General features: G+C 34.3%; 1 non-coding gene across 1 annotated transcript; it reads left to right on the top strand.

Annotated features, from left to right (window-relative positions):
• Window positions 1-18,542: 18,542 nt before the first annotated feature.
• LOC128284624 (small nucleolar RNA R71) lies at window positions 18,543-18,649 on the top strand. Its single transcript, XR_008275047.1, has one exon. It is a non-coding gene; the product is annotated as a small nucleolar RNA R71 (small nucleolar RNA).
• Window positions 18,650-23,983: the final 5,334 nt, after the last annotated feature.

Raw genomic sequence — 23,983 nt, 5'->3', positions numbered from 1 at the left:
GAAGTAGTTTCACACTGTACCTATTTAGCTTGCAATTCATTATCACTTTTTGAGCTTCGCAAATCTGCTGTAGAAACATCGGTTTAGCTTTTAACTCAGTTATGACTGAATCATCATCAGATAATGACAATCAGATATTCATTGCTCGTAAAGCGAACAGAGAATTTCTACTTAGAGCATCTGCCACCATATTTGCTTTTCCTGGATGATAATCGATAACCAAATCATAATCTTTCAACAGTTCAAGCCACCTGTGCTGTCTTAGATTCAATTTTTTTTTGAATATCAAGTACTTTAAGCTTTTATGATCAGTGAATATATGACACTTTTCATCGAACAAATAGTGTCGCCAAATTTTCAGAGCAAAGACAATAACTGCTAATTCTAAATCATGTATCAGGTAATTCTTTTCAAGTGGTTTTAGCTGTCTAAAAGCATACACTATTTCTTTACCTTCTTGCATCAATACACATCCTAAACCATTCAATGACCTGTCACTGTAAATTACGAATTTCTTACTCGATTCAGGCTGAACTGTAATTGATGCTTCAGTCAACAGGGCTTTTAACCGGTCAAAACTTTGTTGACATTTATCAGTTTATTCAAACTTTACATCTTTCTGTAGTAGCCTTGTCATCGGTAAAGCTATCATCGAAAACTCTTTTATAAATTTCTGATAATATCTAGCTAATCCCCAAAAAAATTTTAACTTCAGATACATTTTTTAGTGGTTTCCAGTTAACAATAGCTGAATTTTTATTCGGGTCAACTCTAATACCTTCTGTAGATATTATATGTCCAAGAAAACCAACTTCTCGAAGCCAAAATTCACATTTGCTAAATTTAGCATATAGTTGTTTTTCACGCAGAGTTTGCAGAACAATTCATAAATAATTAGCATGCTCGGCTTCATCTCGAGAATATACCAGGATGTCATCAATAAATACCACAACAAATCTATCCAAATATGGTCTGAAAATCCTATTCATCAGATCCATAAATACCGCAGGTGCATTGGTTAAACCAAACGACATTACAAGGAATTCATAATGGCCGTAGCTAGTTCTGAAAGCTGTTTTTGGCACATTCGACTCTTTCACCCGTAGCTAATAATAACCAGAATGAAGATCAATCTTCAAGAACACTATAGCACCTTTCAATTGGTCAAACAAATCATCAATACGAGGCAGTGGATACTTATTCTTAATTATAACTTTGTTGAGCTGTCGGTAATCAATACATAATCGCAGAGATCCATCAATTTTCTTAACAAACAGAATCGGTGTACCTGAGGGTGAAGAACTAGGTCGAGCAAAACCCCTGTCAGTCAGTTCTTGCAACTATGCTTTTAACTCTTTTAATTTTGTAGGGGCCATTCTGTATGGTGCTATAGATATCAGTATTGTCCTTGGAATAAGATCTATAGAGAATTCAAATTCTCTGACCGATGGTAATCCAGTTAACTCTTCTGGAAACACATCAGGATACTCACAGACTACTAGCACTGATTTAATCTTCGACTCAGATACTTTAGTGTCCAACACATAAGCAAGGTAAGCATCATACCCTTTTCTGATATATTTCTTTGCTGATATGGCTGATATCACATTAGACAACCCTTCTAATTTATCAGATTCAGTACAGAGAATTTCACCATTCTGACATTCCAATACAATATGCTTTTGTTTACAATTTACCACAGCATCATGCTGAGTTAACTAGTCCATGCCCAGAATCACATCAAACTCATCCAGTGGTAATAACATCGGATCATCCAGGAAATAGCAACCCCGTACCATTAACGGATAATTATTGCAAATTTTATTCACCATCACATACTGGCCTTAGGGGTTTGATACTTTAACCACGAATTCAGTGGACTTGACAAGTAAATTTTTATTAAACACTAAATTCATGCAAATATATGAATGTGTTGAACCAAGATCAATCAAAGCAGTTATATCAGTATCAAGAAAAGAAAAAGTACCAGTAATAACATTGGGTGCAGAAGCATCCTCACGTGCACGAATAACATATGTTTTAGTCGGTGCTTGTGCTTCAGATCTGACGGTTGAATCTTTTGTCGTACCTCAGCTACCACTCACATTGCCGGGGTTACAAGGTGGTCTACCTCTTGTAGCGAGGTTGCTCGGCCTTGAATTTTGGACGATATCTTTTTTAGGCTTTTTCGAGCAGTCTGTGAGATAGTGGTCAAAGGAACCACATCTAAAACATGCTCCGCTTTTCATGCGGCACTATCAAAAATGCATTTATTACAGTGCTTGCATCTAGGATTGGGATTTCCAACACTACCTGCACTCGCTACAATGTAGCTTTAGATATTGGATTGGAGTGTTGAATACCTCTGTCTCTCCCAAAATACCCTACAGAGGTGGTAAAACAGTCATGATATTTCTTTGATTTCTTTGAGGCAAATTGATATAACTTTCCTGTAAATCTTTTACTTGAAGTTCTAGCTTCCATCTCAGCTTACTTTTTCCCTTTACTAAGCCCCTTAGATTTATGAGCTTGGTCAACCAGTACTACAAATTCTTTTAATTCAAGAATCCCAACTAACAACTTTATGTCTTCGTTTAAACCTTCTTCAAACCGTTTACACATGGCGATTTCAGTCGAGATACATTGGAACGACGAAAATGTGCAGGTGTGCACAACCGCAACAAGTAATAAAGTGACAAGTAAATGTTGAGTTATCGTACCCACAGGGACTGTGAAAAGGATTATTTATGAATGCAATTTAAAACACTTTGGTGAAGAAAAATATTTTTTTTAAAGAGGGTGATTAAAAACTTAAGAAAATTAAAATAAATATTCAAAATAAGATTTAATCAAGATGATATAATTCTGTTGGATTAATTACACTTCTCATCTTAGAATTATTAAACTTATGTTTATATTGTTATGAATAAAATCACGACAACCTGATAATTTGCTAACTTATGAACATACTTACATATCAAAATCCATTCATCTCTTGACATATCCCTATGTCAATTCAACCGACTAAACAGATTCTAGTAAGCAAACTTGTTATTGCACATACATACTTTTTAAATAGAACTAATCTCTTGCATATCCCTATGTCAATTCAAACGATTAATTAAATCTAACAAGCATATAAAAGATTATGTGAGGTAACAAGGTATCCTTACCTTGAAACAGTTTAATCACAATAATCTTGCAAGTTATGCAAGACAATAATGTCACCAGATACATTGCTAATTTAACCTTCAGCAACCTTAGAAGAATAAACATCCACTGTAACAGCCCGATTTTAGGGCTAGTCAGAATAGTGGTCTTAGGACCACAAATCCGAAGTCAGAGAAATTATTTTATTATTAATATAGAGTCATAGCATGTTTATATTAGTGCATGAAAAATTTGGTGAGCTAATTTTTAATGTTTGTGAGCCTAATTGCGAAAAAGGACTAAATCGCATAAAGTGCAAAAGTACTAATTTGATAGCTAAAGGTGTTATTTTATTAGAGAATCAAAATTGGGGGATTTTAAAGTGCAGTTAGACCCTTTTAAAGGAGCATAGCCGTCCATAGAGTTAAATAGGAGACAAAATTTTAAAATCTAGTGGGTTAGGTGGCTTATTTTGACCAAAAATAGAAATAGATAAAAGAAGGATGATATCATCCCTTTTCATCTTCTTCTCCACCAAAATTTTCAGCAAAGAATGGGGTTTTAAGAGCTTGAAATTTCAGCAACTTTAAGCCTTCACAAATAAGTGATCCTAATGGCTTTTCTTAAATATTTTTGTACTTTTGAGGCCCTTGAAGCATGAACTTTCAAATGAGGGTACTATTTTGAAAAATGATTAAGAGTATAGGGTTTTTCCATGAAAGGATTTGTGCTGTTCACTAAGTTTTTATGGAAGAAAATGAGTCTTGGGTGTCTGATAAACAACTTTTGTGAAAGGTGTTAGCATGAAAGCACCTAAAAGGACTAATGTGCATAATAGATAATAAATGTGTGAAATAGTGAGAATTTGGAGTTGCTATAAGAGTCAAAGAGGTTCGATTAGCCTTGAGAAATAAAAAATTTGATAAAAATTGATTTTTGAGCCTAAGGGTAAAATGGTCATTTTGTTAAGGTCTAGGGGCAAAATGATCATTTTACCAAAAAAGTGAATTTTCGATTGCCTAATTTTATTTAGTGATTAAATAAGTGTATTTTGCTATTATAGATCAAGAAATACCGAATCTGAACCTAGACTGAGGGAAAGCCAAGCAAATCGACTAAATCGACTAGTCGCCACATTTTGTAATCCGAGGTAAGTTGTATGTAAATAATACAACTACTTTGATAATATATGTGCTTGAATTGTATCGAAATTATTATAGCATAAATTGCTTGACTTGTGGAAATGAGAAAATGTGATGAGAGTAAAGATAGTAAAAGTCCTGTTGGAACCCTAGGGAAATAAATCGGATATTCATGCCATAACAATAGGGTCATTTGTGAGAGCTAGTGTAAGACCATGTCTAAGACATGGCATCGGCATTGAGACGAGTGCTAGTGTAAGACATGTCTGAGACATGCATCGGCCTCAAGACGTAAGCCAGTGTAAGACATGTCTGGGACATGGCTTCGACTTGAGATATAAGCCAGTGTAAGACCGTGTCTGGGGCATGGCATCAGCATCTTACCCCACGTTTGAGGCTATGGTATATCTGATAACATTTCGAATGGTTCAATGGTAGAAGTTTTGATTTCTAGTTAACGAGGAAAGCATAACCGTGTCGTGAGTGATACAGTTACCTCTTTGGTATGTATAAAATGTGAGCCACATTATATGCTATATGATGTGCATTGAGTATTGATGAGTAATTTTTGCTTATGCCCACTTGTGTATTATGATACTTGTTGATAAATGGAAAAGTATTGTTGTATAATTATTTATATGCAACTTACTAAGCTTTATGCTTACTCCTTCTCCTTTCCTTTTTCTTATAATGCCGCCTATCTAGCTCAAGGATCAATGGAAGTCAGAGATATCGATCACACTGTCAATCAAAGCATTCGGTATGGTTTGATTTATATTTTTGAACATGGCATGTATAGGGAACTAGACTTGAGTTTTGTGTTGTTATTAATTTGGCCAAATATGTTGGCTTGGGATAAATTCCTCGTTTTGTATTAAGCCTTGAATGATGGCTAATACTCATTTTGATATATGCAAATGGTGTTATGATCATGGATGAATAGAATGCACAAATGAAATGTTATTTATTGTGGCTAATTTTATTGTATGAAATAGTCTTGTACTGGTTTTGGTTACTTTCTTGTAGGTTGTGTAAGTAAGGGTGGCAAAGAGGCTTGGTAAATAGCTTGATTTTGTCCACAAAGGTAGACACACGGCCAGCACTATGGGCATGTTGTCTAGTCATGTGTCCCCTAAACGTAAAAATTTCAAGTCAGTATGCATGATAGTAAACACACGGGCAGAGACACGGCCGTGTGTCTCAGCCATGTGAAGGGCACGGTCTAACACACGGGCGTGTGCCTTGGCCGTGTGACCCTTATGAAATGTTGACGTCAGAAACAGAATGTCCCGATTTTTGCACACGGGCTAGGACACGGGCGTGTCATGGCCGTGTGAAGGATACGGGCCAGGGACACGGGTGTGTGACAGGCAGTGTAAAAACCCCTATAAGTGTGCATTTAGAATTAATTCCACACAGGTGAAGGACACGGGTGTGTGACAGGCCATGTGAAAACCCCTGTGTCAAGTGACATTTTCCTATAGTTGTCAAAAGGACTCGGATTGGTCCCGAATGGTTTTTGATGTGTGTTTTGGGCCTCGTAAGCCCATGTTAAGAATATATTGATAAGTTTAAGAAAGTTTTAAACTTTCCAAGTCATGAAGACTCGGAATTGGTTGTAAGTATGAGTTCGAGTTAGGTAACGCCTCATATTCTGCCCTGGCATAGGATACGGTATGGGGTGTTACATGCACTGATCAAGTACTGTGTCAATTAATTACAATTTCAATCCGTTTAAATAATTAATTCATTAGTTACCTCACAGTCGTAACGCAAGAATAACTTTGGCATGATTTTATGTAACACCCCTTACCCGTATCCGACGCCGAAACAGGGTACGAGGTATTACTGGACTTGAGTACTTGTAATCATTTAAAACCGAGACATAAAATTTCATCAATTTTAAACTTTTCAAACATATTCAAGACTATCTACATTAAATGACTTTATACAATAGAGACCTTCAAATAACATAGGTCAGTATTTTAGGCCAACTCCTAGCAACTTAATAATAATTAAATGAGTCCCTATACATGCCAAAGACTTAAAAATACTTTAAAACCTTTATATATCGATCAATAGTTTGATAGTGTGATTTAACCTCCGGCAACCTCCAACTCGAGCTAACATCTGCGACACTATAGGAAAAAGGAAAGGAAGGGAGTAAGCATTATAGCTTAGTAAGTAAATATGTAAATATTAATAAACAATACATTATCATACATTAAACAAAGTCACAATATGTTCCCGGAATATTACCATCACAAACACACATACTTTTACTATTACAATTATAAACAGGTTCAAAATAAGCTGTCTAACAGAGTATTAGTATCTAAATTATTTATTTCTAGAGCTACAAAACTCCAAATTACAAAATGTTAATTTTCCTTGAAATTAGGTTCACATATATTCTTACCATAAAATTTTCAGAATTTTTTATCTAGCCAATTAGTACAGTTTATTCATTGAAGTTACCCCTATTTCACTATTCAACTGCCCTGACCACTCTTCACTAAAAATAAATTTTATCTTCGTACAGAACTCATATGATTTTATCGTTTATTTTATTTGAAACTAGACTTATTAAGGATTTAAAATATATAAATTATATCCCATAATTATTTTTTTTACAATTTTTAATGATTTTTTGATGTCAGAACAGGGGATCACGTAGTCATTCTGAAACAGTCTCATAGAAACTTAAATATCTCTGAATATAGACTTCTTTTGCTTGCTCTGTTTCTGTTATATGAAAATAGACTCATTAAGATTTAATTTGATATCTTATTCAGTCTCTGATTCAATTTCTAATATTTTTGGTAATTTTTTAGATTCTCATCACTGCAACTATCCAGAACAGTTTTATTGTCAATTCTGATCTTTCACACTTCAATTGTATTCATCACTTACCCATAACAATCTTTCCAATTTCCAATCACATATCAAACATATTACTCATAAGTTACACACGTATATACTTACACTTATCTTCACAAAGTCATACACAATTTCATTTAATTAATTTCCCAGTTGAACACTTCGGAATAATAACAGATACGCGATGGTATCATACACAGTCCACCTTTAAAATCGAAGCTCTCTTGTACACATAGTGGCCTTCACTTAGCACCACTCATGTGACCTAGCTCGATTGTACACATAATTTTGTCTCTCTTGTACACATGGTGTACACATAGTATCACCCATGTGACCTAGCCACTTTATCTCGTAGCTTTCTTGTTTACATGGTGTCCTTCACTTGGAACCACACATGCAACCTAGCTACATCTATCTCGTAGCTTTCTTGTCTACATGGTGTACACATAGTATCACCCATGAGACCTAGCTACCTCATAATGTCTCGTAGCTCTCTTGTACACATGGTATACATCCCGTATTACACATGTGACCTAGCTACATACCATCTGTATCTTTCGATCCGAAGGTTCAAACGGGAAGTATCTCACTTTCTAATACTTTATTCCATTCTTCCAATAGTCAATTATGATTCAAAAATCAGCTACAATACATAAAATATGTTGAAATATAAAAACGTAATAAAGATAATGTATTAGTTACATACAAACTTACATACTTTCTCATTTCCATGTCGAATTAATATTGAACATTTAAATCATCATAATTATACTTACTTTCAACGCCTCGGCAATCATAGTAAATATATTAATTTTACATTGAAAGTTGCATAAATTAATTCTTATTATACATATGAACTTACCTCGATACTAAAACGGCCATTTTACCAAATTTCTCGATTTTTGATTTTTCTCCCATTCTAGGTTCAAATCTCATTTTCCGGGAATCTAAAACATCATATTTTACTTATTTGATTAATGTACTATTCAAAACAGTCCTTAACTCAAACTTTGAAAAAATTACAATTTTGCCCCTAAACTTTTACATATTTACACTTTTTCCCCTAGGCTCGGGAATTAAACTTCATCCCTTATTCTTCTGTTTTATGACATGCTGATCATTTTTCCCTTCTATGGCAACATCAGATTCTCACTCTAACACATAGTTATGAACAATAACAACTTTTACCGATTAAGCCGTTTTACTCATTTTTGCTTAAAACCGCTTAGCAAAAGTTGTTTAACATAATTTCAGCCTTCATATTTTACCATAAAACATCAAAATAAACACATTTCACCTATGGGTATTTTTCCAAATATGAACCCTAGCTTAAATTATTGCTAGAATAAGCTTAATCAAGTTACCGGGATTCCAAAAACATAAAGAACTTGAAAAACAGGGCTAGAACGGACTTACTATTGAGCTTGGAAAGCTTGAAAACCCTAGCCATCGCTTCCCCCATGCTAATTTTGGCATCCATGAAAAAGATGAGTCAATTTTGGCTTTATTTTCCCTTTTTATTTCTTTTAATTACCAAATGACTAAAATGCCCTTAAGGCCTTTTTTTTAAATTTTGTCCTATTCATGCCCATTTTTGTCCAAACAAAATATAATGGTCTAATTCTATTTAAGGAACTCCTCTTTAAAACCCCATTTCAATCAAGTACTTATGAATTAGAACACATATTTTGCAACTATTGCAATTTAGTCCTTAAAGTCCAATTAAGCACTTTATCAGTAAAATTTCTGAACGATATTTTTACACAATATTTTAATCAATAAATAAACCTTAAAACTTAATTGAAATAAATTTTTCGACTTTGAATTCATGGTTCTAAAACCATCATTCCGTTTAGGCCCTAAATTTCATTTATATAAAGAACTCGCAAATAAGCCCTAATAGGCAAATTAAACATGCAATCTATAAAATTTCTTATCAATACTCTAACACATGCATCTAATAACTCGGTAAATCATAAAAAAAATTAATCAAAATAAACTTTTCTATCTCAGATTTGTGGTTTCGCAACCACTATTCCATTTAGGCCCTATTTCGAGATGTTACATTTGACTTAATCAAGCATTTTACTGAGGCCTATAACAACATAAACACAAACTTAACAATTTAAGAAGACAAAATGCAATCAACCCAACACGAATTAAATTCAAGCTAAGCTAATTAAATTACCCATTCCAACAACATGAATACTCATAGATATGTTCATAATAACAACAACAAAAATTAAAGAGATAGGGAATAAGAATCAAATCCGGTGGTTTTCTGAGGCTTGACTTGGTTGCTCCGTTCTTCCTTCTTGTTGTCCTTGCTGGTCAAGGCTTCGATGAACACTCAATTTCTGCTCCAAAATGGTTGAAGAACACCCCTTTTCCAAGGGAAAAAATCGGCACAAGAGCAAGGGAATTGAAATGGAAAAATGAGAGAAAAAGAATGAGAGATGAGAGAAGTGTTGTGAAATGAATGAGGAATGAATGAGATGCTATGAATGATCAGCCAAGAGGGATTTTATAGCTGAGTGTGGTAGCTGAAATTTGCTAAAAATATCAGCCAAAGAGCCACCCCTTGGCCGGCCACCTATGTGGCAAATTTGATGCTTTGAACTTTGCTAAAAATGGCTTCAGGCAAATCCAAAAATCCACCAATTGTGGAGGGGTTTGAATGCATCTTTGACAAGACTTCAAGGGCTTCTTTGCAAGCTTAATTAATCAGATAATATTCTAATTTGGGTCAGCATATGGCCGGTTTTGGGCTGCCCAATCTTTGGCCGGTTCACTTCAATCGGTTCGGTTCAACTGGACCACTTTTTCCATAATTAATTAATATTAATTTATTTAGCCCAAATTAAATTAGATATAAATTAAAATTATTTATATTATGAATTAATACACATAATTGGACCGTCTTAGGCTGGAAATTAATTCCTTGATACTTCAAATTGCTTCTCGATTTTGTGCTTCAAGCAGTGTCTGCCGAGCCATTTTTCGCCCTTTGTGCAATTCTGTCAAAAATAACCAAAATTACTTAAAATTAATTATAAAATTAAGTAAAATTCATTATGTTCATATTTTACGTATAATTTAATTATTTTATAAAATTAATTATTTTTCGACAAGAATTTAATCGAAACGGTATGATTTTAAGCTAAAAAGGATATGTAAAAATGCGTAAATTTTCGTGTTTCCACACCCCCAAACTTAATTCATTGCTCGTCCCGAGTAATGCACAAATTTTGAAAATAATTTCTTAGAAACACGTTTGAAAAACTCCTTCAGAACAACATTTTTCCAAAATTATGAATTTAATATACTTATGCTCAAAGACAAGAAATTTGATAGTTATGCTACTTAAGTATACATATTGTTCAAATTAATCTCAACAACTGTTATGAGAGCAGAAATTAGACTAAACGCTTCCTAATAAAGTCATGTTAAACCTTACCAATGTGATTTTATTCCTTTTATTCAAGATTAAGCTGCAATCATTAAGTTTAACATATGTCTTCATATGTTGTACATAGCAATTTCTTTCCACTAATGTAGGTAGAAATGGAATTTTTGAATCAATAGGTCTTTAACAAGGTTGTAATGTTGTTGGGCTTAAGGGAAGGTAAAAGATAGATAATTTTAGGCTTTTAAACCCTAGACTCAACTTGTATTCAGACCTTCGAAATAATGACCTTCAATACACCAACTTTCTTTGCTTTCATATATTCTTTTGTACATTCTCTTTTAGGTACATATGCTTTTTTTTTTCAATCTACATGAGCATTTTCCTGAATGTACCACAATTTTAAGAGCATTTTATACTTCTTTTCAACTCCCCCAAACTTATTTTTAATGAATACTTGGAATAGTACTGAGTCTAGTGTTTGGGACAATTTTGAGATAGTTAAGAGAGAAGCGATGGCTAATTTTGCAAGGGTTCAAATAAAATTAGGCCATATAGTCTTAAAGTTGGGTTTCAAAGGATAAAAATTTCATCATAGTTGGCTTGAAAGGCTCAAACGGTCCAAAAAAAAGTTGCCTAAATCATTTCCAACATTCCATGCTTCCTAGGATTTCGCCTCAAGAAACTATTAAGTCAATTCTAAAGACTTAAACTTTCATGCATGCCCAACTTTCGTAAGGAACTAAAATTTGATGGTGTGATTTGCATGCTTTATTAAAAATAAATTTATATAATTATTAAGCTAACATAACAATTCATTGAAATAATAGAACTTTATTCATACTAAAGTTTAGCATACTTAACAAAATTTCAAATTATTGAACAAAATATATTCTAATCATAATTAACAGAAAAAAAAATTATTTTGAGTGGAAATAATTCAAATTTTCGGTCCCCCCAACTTAAAATGAACAATGTTCTCATTGTTTAAAATGGATAGATACTATACACCAGGTAGGATTCTAGAAAAGAGGAGGTGAGTCAATTTGACTACTTAAGTACCAAGCTCTTTTCTAAATCCAATCCTAAACATGTATATACTCATTGCCACACTTTATACTTCGTGACTTGCTCAAATTTTATTAGTGATTTTCCTCTCTTCATTTAAAATAAAAAAATTCCTAATTAACTTAATCCTAAAATGACCTAAGAACAGAAATAAAATAAAGTCAAGATCCCCCCTTTATTTATTTGCAGACCCTTCCGAATTTGAATCATCTTTTGCTCCATCACTATCGCCTTTGCATGAATTTCTTCACTCCTTATTTGATAATGGACTCCATGGTTCAAAAATAAAATATTTGCAAGTGGTGTCAAAGATTCTCTTTGACAAGTCTGGATTATTTGCTTTGACACAGTCCACTTAGAACCTAGAACTGTAAGTTCCTCAAGAATTTCTTACAAATTTTCAGGCTCGATGTTGCTCATCAAAGAAGAATATTCATCATTTTCGAAATCAAGTAATTCAAAGAACTCATTAATAGCATTTGAACTTATTGGTACCTTGATTCTGCGAATTGGAACTTCTGTCAAATTGCTTGAGGTTAAATTCGCGCAGAATTCACGAACTAGTTCCTATCCACACTAGGCCTCTTTTCACAAAATAATTCCCAATTGAGGGCTTTAGCAACTTGACGAATACGTACCATAAAGTCTTTGTAGTTTCTCTCTTTCAAAGTGAAGCCTTTCTCTAGATGCATCTGTTGATTTTTGAAGATACTATCGTATCTTGCTTTGGCTTCTTCACAATAGAATTTGTTTTGTGTTTCATCAATTTGGGCACAAGCACGAGTTCTCTTGCGAGGCATGATTAACCTGAACAAAAGATGAGAAAAATTATTTCCTCAAAAATTTAATTCACAAAATTTATTAATAATTCAGTAAACTGACAAAATTAAATAATTGAATAAAATTAAAATTTAGGAGAAAAAAAATTGTCTTACCACCTTTTTTCATAAAACTCAGAACTCCTAAAAATAATTAATAAACAAAAGAGATCAATTTAAGGTGGGTTGGAATATTTCGGCTAAGGGGCTTGGTGTAGGTGTATGCCGCACAAGTGCCGGACAGCAAGCAGACTCGTTGAGCAGGAGCAAGAAGCGACACAACTTGGCCTGATGAGCTACACGGGCAGTAGGCCACAAAGCTGAGTGGGCAATAGCTTAGACGCCACGCTGGAGCTGAGAAGATGCGTCGAGGCACGGCTCGGTGAGTCTTGGAGCTGGACGTGCGCAGGTGCTGGAGCAGGACGGGGCATGCAATGCAGCATGCGATGGGGGCAGGTGTGCTAAGCATGTGCCATGGAGCTGGGCTGCTGGGTGCTTGCTGGCCGAATGGCTGCTAGGCTAGAGGCTTACGGCACTTAAAGGGTTTTGGTGTTTGGGATTTTTAGTGATGAATGAATGGAGAATGTAGTATTTATAATGAAAGGAATAGGACTTAAAGTAGAATTCTTAGAGAAATTTAATTAAGTTCCAATTTTAATCCAAGTTAACAACAATTAATAATTAAATATATGCATATTAAATTATTAATGCTATTAATTTATTTAAACAAAATGAAATATGATTAAAACTAATCCTAATTCTATGCTAAATTGATAAAAATTAATATATAAGTTATAATAGATATCATTGTATATTAAAGTTTATCATCTTATTATTATTAAAACTTATTAAATAAAATATGATGAAATTAACACTAATCCTAACTCTATATAAAGTTGATAATAATTAATATATATTATAATGAATATAATTATATATTAATAATTATCATTTTTGAATTAAAACATTTATTCTAGAAGCATTTTGAAAATATTTACAAAAAGAAGCATCTAGTTTTTATTATTTACTGAAAAGAACAACCAAATTTTGAAAATAATTCAATTAAGTCCCTAGACTTAATGAAAATTTGAAATTGAGTTGCAATTTAAAACTTAGGTCAACATTGACCTCTTTATTTGAAAAACTAAAAATTTATTTTTCTTTTTAGGGTATAATTTCTCTGAAGATTATGTTAAAATCAATTCCCAGGAAAAATTGGAGGGGTCACAAGCGGTCCCACTTAAGTTCCAATCTCCTAGATAGAATTGATTTAAACATACTAATCTCGAAAATATAACCTAAATCATTTATTAAAAAGAAAAATAAAAAAATTTAAACATTTGATAGAATGAACGAAATTTGATTCTCTTCAGTCTTATCTCCCCAATAATGTTTCAGACGCTGAGCATTAACTTGAAAATTACCTTCCTTACTTTGGAGTTCAACAACTCCGTATGGATAGACGCGATGAATCGTAAATGGACCGAAGCAACGTGATTTTAGTTTCCCTGGAAAGAACTTTAATCTTGAATTAAATAACAAGACTTGTTGACCTGCTTCAAACTCTCGAACTCGAACGTGCTTGTCATGTCATTTCTTAAGTCTCTCATTGAGTAGTTTGGCATTTTCGTACGAGAACATTTGGAATTCCTCTAGCTCATTGAGTTGGAGCATCCATTTCTCTTTAGCAAGCTTAAGATCCAAGTTGAGTTGTCAAAGGGCCCAGTAAGCTTTGTGTTCTAACTCCAAGGGGCAGATGACAAGCTTTCCCAAAGACCAACCTATAGGGTGACATCCCTAAGGTGTCTTGTATGCTGTCCTGTAAGCCCATAAAGCATCATCCAGTCTTTTGGACCAATCTCGTTTGTTCGGGCAAACTACCTTCTCAAGTATGCCTTTGATCTCCTTATTTGCCAGTTCAGCTTACCCATTCGTCTGCGGATGGTAAGCTGTAGTGACCTTGTGTTTCACTCCATGTTTATCTAACAACCATTTCAACCACTTGTTCACAAAATGGGACCCTTCATCACTGATAATAGCTCTTGAGGTTCCAAACCTTGTGAACATGTGTTTCTATAAAAACTTTATTACAACCCTTGCATCATTTGTTAGATAAGCTTTAGCCTCGACCCATTTAGACACGTAGTCTATAGCTACCAAGATGTACTTGTGACCAAAAGACGAAGGGAAAGGACCGAGGAAGTCAATGCCCCAAACATCGAATAATTCTACCTCAATGATGTTTGTTCGAGGCATCTCATTTCTACTGGTGACATTTTTGACCCTTTAACATCGATCACAACTCTTTACATAAGCGTATGCGCCCTTGAATAGTGTTGGCCAAAAGAATCCGGCTTGTAATACTTTGGCCGTAGTACGAGTACCTCCGAAGTGTTCCCCACTTGGTGCTGAGTGACAATGGTATAGAATCTTTTGTACTTTATCTTCTGCCACACATCTCCTGATTATTTGATCAGCACACTTCTTGAACCAGTATGGTTCTTCCTAGAAATAGTACTTCACATCGTGAAGAAACTTTTTCATTTGATGATACGTCTTATCAATCGGCATCAAACCACAAGCTAAATAGTTAGCAATATCAGCAAACCCAAGGGTATTATGGACATGATTTACCTTTACTCTGTGTTCATCCGGAAATGTTTCTTGAATTGGTATAAGAGGAGAGTTCCCTTCTTGCGGCTTAAATTTGGACAAGTGATCTGCTACTTGATTTTCCACTCCCTTTCGATCTTGAATTTCTAGATCGAACTCTTGAAGTAGAAATACCTATCGAATCAACCTCGGGTTAGCATATTTCTTAGAGACCAAGTACTTAATTACCGAGTGGTCCGTAAAGACAGTCACTTTGGTACCTACAAGACAAGATCGATACTTGTCAAAAGCAAACACAATAGCAAGTAACTCTTTTTCTGTTACCTTATAATTTAGTTGAGCTCCTGTCAGAGTTCGACTTGCGTAGTAAATGGGATGAAAAACTTTGTTCCTTCGCTGGCCCATAAAGGCTCCTATTGCGAAGTCACTCGCGTTACACATCAATTCGAATGGCAGATCCCAGTCTGGTGTGACTATTATGGGTATCGTAACTAATCAACTCTTCAAATATTTGAAAGCCTTTAAGCATTCCTCATCAAACTTGAACATCGAGTCCTTCTCCAATAATTTGCATAAGGGTTTAGTAATTTTGGAGAAGTCCTTGATGAATCTTTGATAGAAATCGAAGTGGCCCAAAAAGCTCCTAACACCTTTTATAGATGTTGGAGGTAGGATTTTCTCAATAACATCTACCTTTGCTTTATCTACTTCAATTCCATGTCTCGATATTCAATGCCGTAGGAAAATCCCTTCTTTTACCATGAAATGACACTTTTCCCAGTTGAGTACTAGGTTTGTTTCTTTGTATCGCCTTAGTACCTTTGCTAGATTGGCTAGGCAATCATCATACGTATCTCCAAATACTGAAAAATCATCCATAAGAACTTCCAAATACTTCTCAACCATGTTAATAAAAATAGACATCATACATCTTTGAAATGTAGCCGGTGCATTACATAAACCAAATGGCATGCGTCTAAATGTAAATGTATCGTACGAATAGGTGAATGTTGTCTTGTGCTAATCTTCTAGTGCTACTGTAATCTGATTATACCCCGAGTATCCATCGAGAAAACAGTAGTAGTCTCACCCCGCGAGTCTATCCAACATCTGGTCCAAAAACGACAAAGGAAATTTATTTTTCCTAGTCGCCTTGTTCAGCTTCCAGTAATCGATACAAATTCTCTATCCTGTAACTTTTCTAGTCGGTATCAACTCGTTATTCTCATTTTCAATGATCGTGATACCTCCTTTCTTTGGCATGCACTGGACCAGACTTACCCATGAACTATCTGAGATGGGGTAAATTATACCCGCATCTAACCACTTAATGATTTCTTTCTTTACAACGTCCTTCATGATGGGGTTCAATCTTCATTGTCCATCAATCGTCCCTTTCTCACCATCTTCTAGTATGATCTTGTGCTTGCATACAGATGGGCTAATACCGCGGAAATCGGCTGTAGTCCATCCTATAGCCTTCTTGAATTGTTTTAACACTAAGATGAGTTTCTCTTCTTGCTCAGTAGTTAATTCTGCTAAAACAATCATAGGCAGAGTAGAATAGTTACCTAAATAAACATATTTTAGATGTGAAGGTAATACCTTGAGTTCTAATTTAGGTGGCCCCTCATTGACTCTTTTGGTTGGGCATAATTCCTTTCCTCTAACTCCAAAGATTCAAAGTGGGATTGTGGAATAAATCCCCTTTGATTAGCTTCTAAAAAAGCTAAGTACTCATCCTTCTCTTCATCATTCGAAGGATCTGATGTCAGATTTTGTCCTAACGGATCCTCCATATAGTTGAGCTCCTTCTCCACTATTAAATATTCTAATTGGATACTGCAGAACAATCATCAATTGTGTTAAGAAATCGCATAGACTTAAAAATGTTAAATGTTACCTGATCATCCTGTACACGCATAGTAAGCTCGCCCTTCTGCACATCAATAAGGGTCCTTCCGGTTGCTAAGAACGGTCTTCATAAGATAATTGGCACTTCTTTGTCTGCTTCAAAGTCTAGGATAACAAAATCAGCAGGGAAGATAAATTTTTCCTTCTGGATGTGCTAAGGATCGATCTGCTAATTTCAGTGTAACCGTAGTAGTTCTAACTTCACCTATCCCCAAATTTTTAAATATTGACATAGGCATCAAGTTGATACTCGCACCCAAGTCACATAGTGCCTTGCCACAATATATTGCTCCAATGTTCCAAGATCCTTCACTTTTATGGGTAGTTTATCTTGAAGATATGAACTGTATTCCTTCGTCAGAGCTACCGTCTCAAATTCTATGAGTCTTCATTTTTTGGACAGGATATCCTTCATGAATTTGACGTAGTTTGGCATCTGCTCAAGTGCTTCAACCAACGGGATGTTGATATGAAGTTGCTTGAGTACGTCTAGGAACTTCTTGAATTGAATCTCCTGCTTCTGCTTTTGAAGTCTTTGAGGGTAGGATAGTGGTGGTTTCTTTACTGGAACTGGTTGATTCATCTTCTGTGGCAATTCTACATCTGATAGGGTTGTTAGTTGATCAGAATTAGCTGGTTCTGAAATTACCTTATAGGGTTTTACAAATTCTGGTTATTGTGAAACTGGAGTTTCAACGCTCAGTTGAACTTCCTTTGATTCTTGAGTATCAGCTTGCTCCTCTTCAGCTTCAATTATATTGTGCTCTACTATCTTTCCACTCCTCAATGTTAATGCTTTGCAATGTTCCTTCCCTGGATTCCTCAGATTTTTCGTACCACTAGGTAAAGCACCTTATGGTCGGTTCCTGCGTTCAGTTGCAAGCTAGCCCCTTTAGTTTTTTAGGTTTTTCAATGTAACTGCTTGGCTTTGGAATAAGGCGTCATTCTTGGCCATGTATGCCTTCAACAGATTTTCTAAGCCATTGGATGGTTCAGCTTGGGTTGGTTTCTGAACTTGTTGGGGAAAACTTGGTGGCTGGGTCGATCTAGGTTGGGCGTAAGTATTACTGGTTCCAGCTCCTTGGTTACTCCAAGAAAAATTCGAGTGGTTTTGCCACAGTGGGTTATAAAAATTAGATTGCAGTCCTTGCCCTCATCGGTTTTGGTTTTGGTTATGGGTTTGATGGACATTCTTTAAACAAATGTCCTTCCCCACAATAAACATAGGCTATATTTTCAAATTGATTTGGTGGCTGTACTGCAAAACTGTTAGACCCATTAGTAGTAAGATTTTTAAGCATTGAGGATATTGATGAAACCTAAGATGTGAGTGAAGTCATAGCGTCTACTTCATGTATTCCAGCAACTCGTCTTTCTGACGCTGCTCGGGTGGTTGGCCATTGGTAATTGTTACTGGGAATCCTCTCGATAATTTCATAAGCCTTATTATAAGACTTAGAAAGGAGAGCACCATTAGCAAAAGCATCCACTACCATCCTCGTGTGAGCATTGAGACCATTATAAAATGTCTCAAGTTGGATGCAATGTGGGATTCCATGATGAGGGCACTTTCGTAATAACTCTTTGTACCTTTCCCATGCCTCATAGAAGGACTCATCAATCATTTGTTGGAAGGCAGTGATGTCGTTCCTCAACTTAGCATTCTTGCTAGGTGAGAAATACTTCATAAGGAATCTTTCTACTAACTTTTGCCATGTGGAAATTGAGTTCGGTGGCAATGAGTTCAACTAGGCTCGAGCTCTGTCCCTCAGCGAATGTGGGAATAGCTTCAATCGTAATGCATCTTCGGGTACTCTGGCTAACTTGAAAGAATCTCTCACCTCTATAAATAGTCTTAAATGTAGGTGAGGATCTTCGGTAGGCATTCCACTGAATTGGCCCACTGTCTGAAGCATCTGGAACATGACTGGCTTCAGCTCGAACTATTGTACCTCAATTTCGGGTCTCCTAATACCCGAATTAAGATCATTAAATACTGGCACGACATACTATCGTAAAGTTCGATCCCTATCATCAGCAATAAGGATAGGATTTCGAGTAGGGTTTGCTCTGTTTCCTTGGATTAGATTTTCGAAGTTCATCTCTTTGGTCCTCCTCTGATTTGCTTGTCTTCTTCGCTGTCGAAAAGTTCTTTCTATCTCAGGGTCTACAGGGCGTAGGTTAATAATTTGGTCAATACTCATAAACACCTGAAATAATCACAGAAAAATTAATTAAGTTAAAAATTAAACAGAAAAGAAAAAAAAACTAAAATGTAAACTAACAAATTCACAAATAATGACTTTTTAAAATAGTCCCCGGCAATGGCGCAAAAAACTTGGAACGACGGAAATGTGCAAGTGTACATAATCGCAACAAGTAATAAAGTGACAAGTAAATGTCGAGTTATCGTACCCACAAGGACTGTGAAAAGGATTATTTATGAATGCAATTTAAAACACTTTGGTGAAGAAAAATATTTTGTTTAAAGAGGGTGATTAAAAACTTAAGAAAATTAAAATAAATAAAAAATGAAGCAAAAGAAAGTCCTAATGCACGATTTCAAAATAAGATTTAATCAAGATGATATAATTCTATTGGATTAATTACACTTCTCATCTTAGAATTATTAAACTTATGTTTATATTGTTACGAATAAAATCACGGCAACCCGGTAATTTGCTAACTTATGAACATACTTACATACCAAAATCCATTCATCACTTGACATATCCCTATGCCAATTCAACCGACTAAACAGATTCTAGTAACACATACATACTCATTAAACTGAACTAATCTCTTGCATATCCCTATGTTAATTCAAACGATTAATTAAATCTAACCAGCATATAAAAGACTATGTGAGGTAACAAGGTATCCCTACCTTGAAATAGTTTAATCACAATAATCTTGCAAGTTATGCAAGGCAATAATATCGCGAGATACATTGCTAATTTAACCTTCAGCTACCTTAGAAGAATAAACATGCACTGATTAAGTACTGTGTCAATTAATTACAATTTCAATCCATTTAAATAACTAATTCATTAGTTACCTCACAGTCATAAAGCCAGAATAACTCAGGCATGATTTTACTTAATCAAGCATTTAAACGAGGCCAATAACAACATAAACACAATTTTAACAATTTAAGAAGACGAAATGCAATCAACCCAACACGAATTAAATTCAAGCTAAGCTGATTAAATTAACCATTCCAAAAACATGAATAATCATAGATATGTTCATCATAACAGCAAAAATTAAAGAGATAGGGAACAAGAATCAAATTCGGTGATTTTTCGAGGCTTGACTTAGTTGCTCCGTTCTTCCTTCTTGTTATCCTCACCGATCAAGGCTTCGATGAACACTCAATTGCTGATCCAAAATGGTTGAAGAACACCCCTTTTCCAAGGGAAAAAATCAACACAAGAGCAAGGGAATTGAAATGGAAAAATGAGAGAAAAAGAATGAGAGAGGAGAGAAGTTTTGTGAAATGAATGAGGAATGAATGAGATGATTTGAATGATCAGCCAATGGGGTTTTTATAACTGAGTGTGGCAGCTGAAATTTTCTAAAAATAGAAGCCAAAGAGCCACCCCTTGGCCGGCCACCTATGTGGCAAAGTTGATGCTTTCAACTTTGCTAAAAATGGCTTGGGGCAAATCCAAAAATCCACCAATTGTGGAGGGGTTTGAATGCAACTTTGACAAGACTTCAAAGGCTTTTTTGCAAGCTTAATTAATCAACTAATAAGCTAATTTGGGTCAGCATATGGCCGGTTTTGGGCTGCCCAATCTTTGGCCGGTTCACTTCAATCGGTTCGGTTCAACTGGACCACTTTTTCCATAATTAATTAATATTAATTTATTTAGCCCAAATTAAATTAGCTATAAATTAAAATTATTTATATTATGAATTAATACACATAATTGGACCGTCTTAGGCTGGAAATTAATTCACCTTGATACTTCAAATTGCTTCTCAATTTTGTGCTTCAAGCAGTGCCTGCCGAGCCATTTTTCGCCATTTGTGCAATTCTGTCAAAAATAACCAAAATTACTTAAAATTAATTATAAAATTAAGTAAAATTCATTGTGTTCATATTTTAAGTATAATTTAATTATTTTATAAAAATTAATTATTTTTCGACAAGAATTTAATCGAAACGGTATGATTTTAAGCTAAAAAGGATATGTAAAAATGCGTAAATTTTCGTGTTTCCATACACTTTCGGACATATTTACTTTTTTGGAAAAATTCTCATTCATACTCAGATACTGTTATATGCCCCTATTTAAGCTCTGAAAATTCCTTTCGTTTCTGATTAAGGAATCCCTAATTAATATACTTCTTTTTTAATTCAGTTTGGAAAAATTCCCATGTGACCTGTTCTTTTGGTACAACTGAAATTAAGGTGTTCCACCAGTGGTTAGTGGAACAACAAAAATGTGCAAGTGTACACAATCGCAACAAGTAATAAAGTGACAAGTAAATGTCGAGTTATCGTACCCACAGGAACTATGAAAAAGAATTATTTATGAATGCTATTTAAAACACTTTGGTGAAATATTTTGTTTGAAGAGGGTGCTTAGAAACTAAGATTTCAAACTGAATAAAAATAAAAGTTGTAATGCACGATTTCAAAATATGATTTAATCAAGATGACATAATTGTGTTGGATTAATTACATTTTTTTAACTTAGAATTATTAAACTCATGCTTATGTTGTTATGAATAAATTCACGGAAACTCGGTAATTTGCTAACTTATGAACATACGTATACAAATCCATTCATCTCTTAACATATCCCTATGTCAATTCAAACAATTAAACATATTTTAATAAGAAAACATGTTATTGCTCATACAGACTCGTTAAATTGAACTATTCTCTTGTATATTCCTATGTCAGTTCAAACGATTAATTAAATCTAATGAGCATATAAAAGACTATGTGAGGTAACAAGGTATTCTTACTCTAAAACAGTTTAATCACAAAAATCTTGCAAAGTTATGCAAGGCAAGTGTATTGCCAGATACAATACTAATTTAACCTTCAGCTACCTTAGAAGAATAAACATGCACTGATTAATTATTTTAGTACAATTTAGTTATTTTATAATAATTAATTACTTTTCGACAAGAATTTAACCGAATTCACATGAATTTAAGTTAAAAAGGGTATGAAAAAGTGTGTAAATTTTTGTGTTTCCACACCCCCAAACTTAATTCATTGCTCGTCCCGAGTAATGCAAAATTTTTTAAAAGAATTTCTCGAAAACACCTTTGAAAGATTCCTTCAGAACAACATTTTTCTCAAAATTACGAATTTAATATACTTATGCTCAAAGACAAGAAATTTGATAGTTATGCTACTTAAGTATACATATTGTTCAAATTAATCTCAACAACTATTATGATAGCAAAAATTAGACTAAATGCTTCCTAATAAAGTGATGTTAAACCTTACCAATATAATTTTATTCCTTTTATTCAAGATTAAGCTGCAATCATTAAGTTTAACTTATGTCTTCATATGTTGTACGTAGAAATTTCTCTCCACTAATGTAGGTAGCATTGGAACTTTGAATCAATAGGTCTTTAACAAGGTTGTAATGTGGTTGGGCTTAGGGGTAGGTAAAATATAGATAAATTTAGGCTTTTAAACCCTAGACACAGCTTCAATTGAACCTTTGGAATAATTTCCTATGACAGCCCTATTTTGACCCTAGTCGGGAAGTGGTTTCGGGACCACAAAACCGAGTCAAAGTTTTGTTTTCTAAATGCTCATTTCTATGTCTATTATATGTGTTTAAATCATGTGTGAAATTTTTGATGTTTTGATATAGTCATTTGATGTGAATTTTCCAAATAGGACTTGAGTGTGAAACATGAGAAGTATAATGGGTAAATTTATGGTGTCCAACAAATGCATGCAAAAAAAAAAAATGTGGACTTGCATGTCAATTTACCCAAATTACTTTGAGTGGCCAGCCATGACAAGATCATTTTCACTAAGTTATGTTTTCTTGCAATATTAAATTGATAATGAATTAAATGAATTAAAGATGAATAAAAGAATAAGGGAAATAAAATATGTGTTAGTGGGAGGAGAAACCAAAGTTGGTTCATCCTTGTTCGTCCATTGCCGTAGCTAGAAAAGAGAAAGAAAAAAATTTTTGTTAAAATTTTCGGCTAAGGAAATTGCTAGAATAAGGTATGTGTAATGCTACTCTTGGAAATTCATGCATAATTTGAATGGTTAGTTTGAATTCTACCTATTTCATGGTTCGAATTTTTATTATTTTGGAAGATTGATATTCGGCCATAGAGGCTGAAATTCTTGGTAGATGTTTTGATGTCATTGGTATGGAGATTTATGTTGGATGTGTTGAGTTTGTTAGTTGTTTTGGCTTGAGTTTAATGACATTCGGCCAAAGGCCCTACGTGCTAGCCAATTCGGATATAAATGTTTAGGTGTTATTCATATTGTATTTGATGTTTTGAAGAATAAGTAGTGGTTAATTGAAGTGAAGAAGGTTAAATTTTTAGTTTTAGTTAAGTTTGTGCATTCGGCATATTGCCATAAATTGAAATTGTGTAATATGAAAGTTTTTAAATAGTTCATAATTATGTGTTGATAGAAACATGAATGGAATTTTGTTAAAAGAGCTATGAACATGTTAAAGTTTGATCGATTGGATTTTAAATTCATTTTATATCCAGTCAAGAAAAATTTATATGAAGCTTGAGTAAGGTTAAATTGTAAATGCCAAATGAGCTAGAGGAGGTGTGGATAATTTTTATGCATGTGAGTGTGTGTATGCCATTTACTTGGTGACATTCGGCATTACTTAATTAACATTAGAGATAAGTGCATGAAAGGCTAGAAATTTTAAAGTGGGTTATGACCTTGATTAGAGCAAGATAGGATCGGCCATGAGCATGATTAAATGGTTCGGTCATTGTTTGGCATTGGTGACCAT

This window comes from Gossypium arboreum, chromosome 11, assembly GCF_025698485.1.
Source record: "Gossypium arboreum isolate Shixiya-1 chromosome 11, ASM2569848v2, whole genome shotgun sequence".
NCBI classification, from domain to species: Eukaryota; Viridiplantae; Streptophyta; class Magnoliopsida; order Malvales; family Malvaceae; genus Gossypium; species Gossypium arboreum.
Note: the sequence above shows the minus strand (reverse complement) of the source record. Positions and strands in the feature narration are given on the sequence as shown.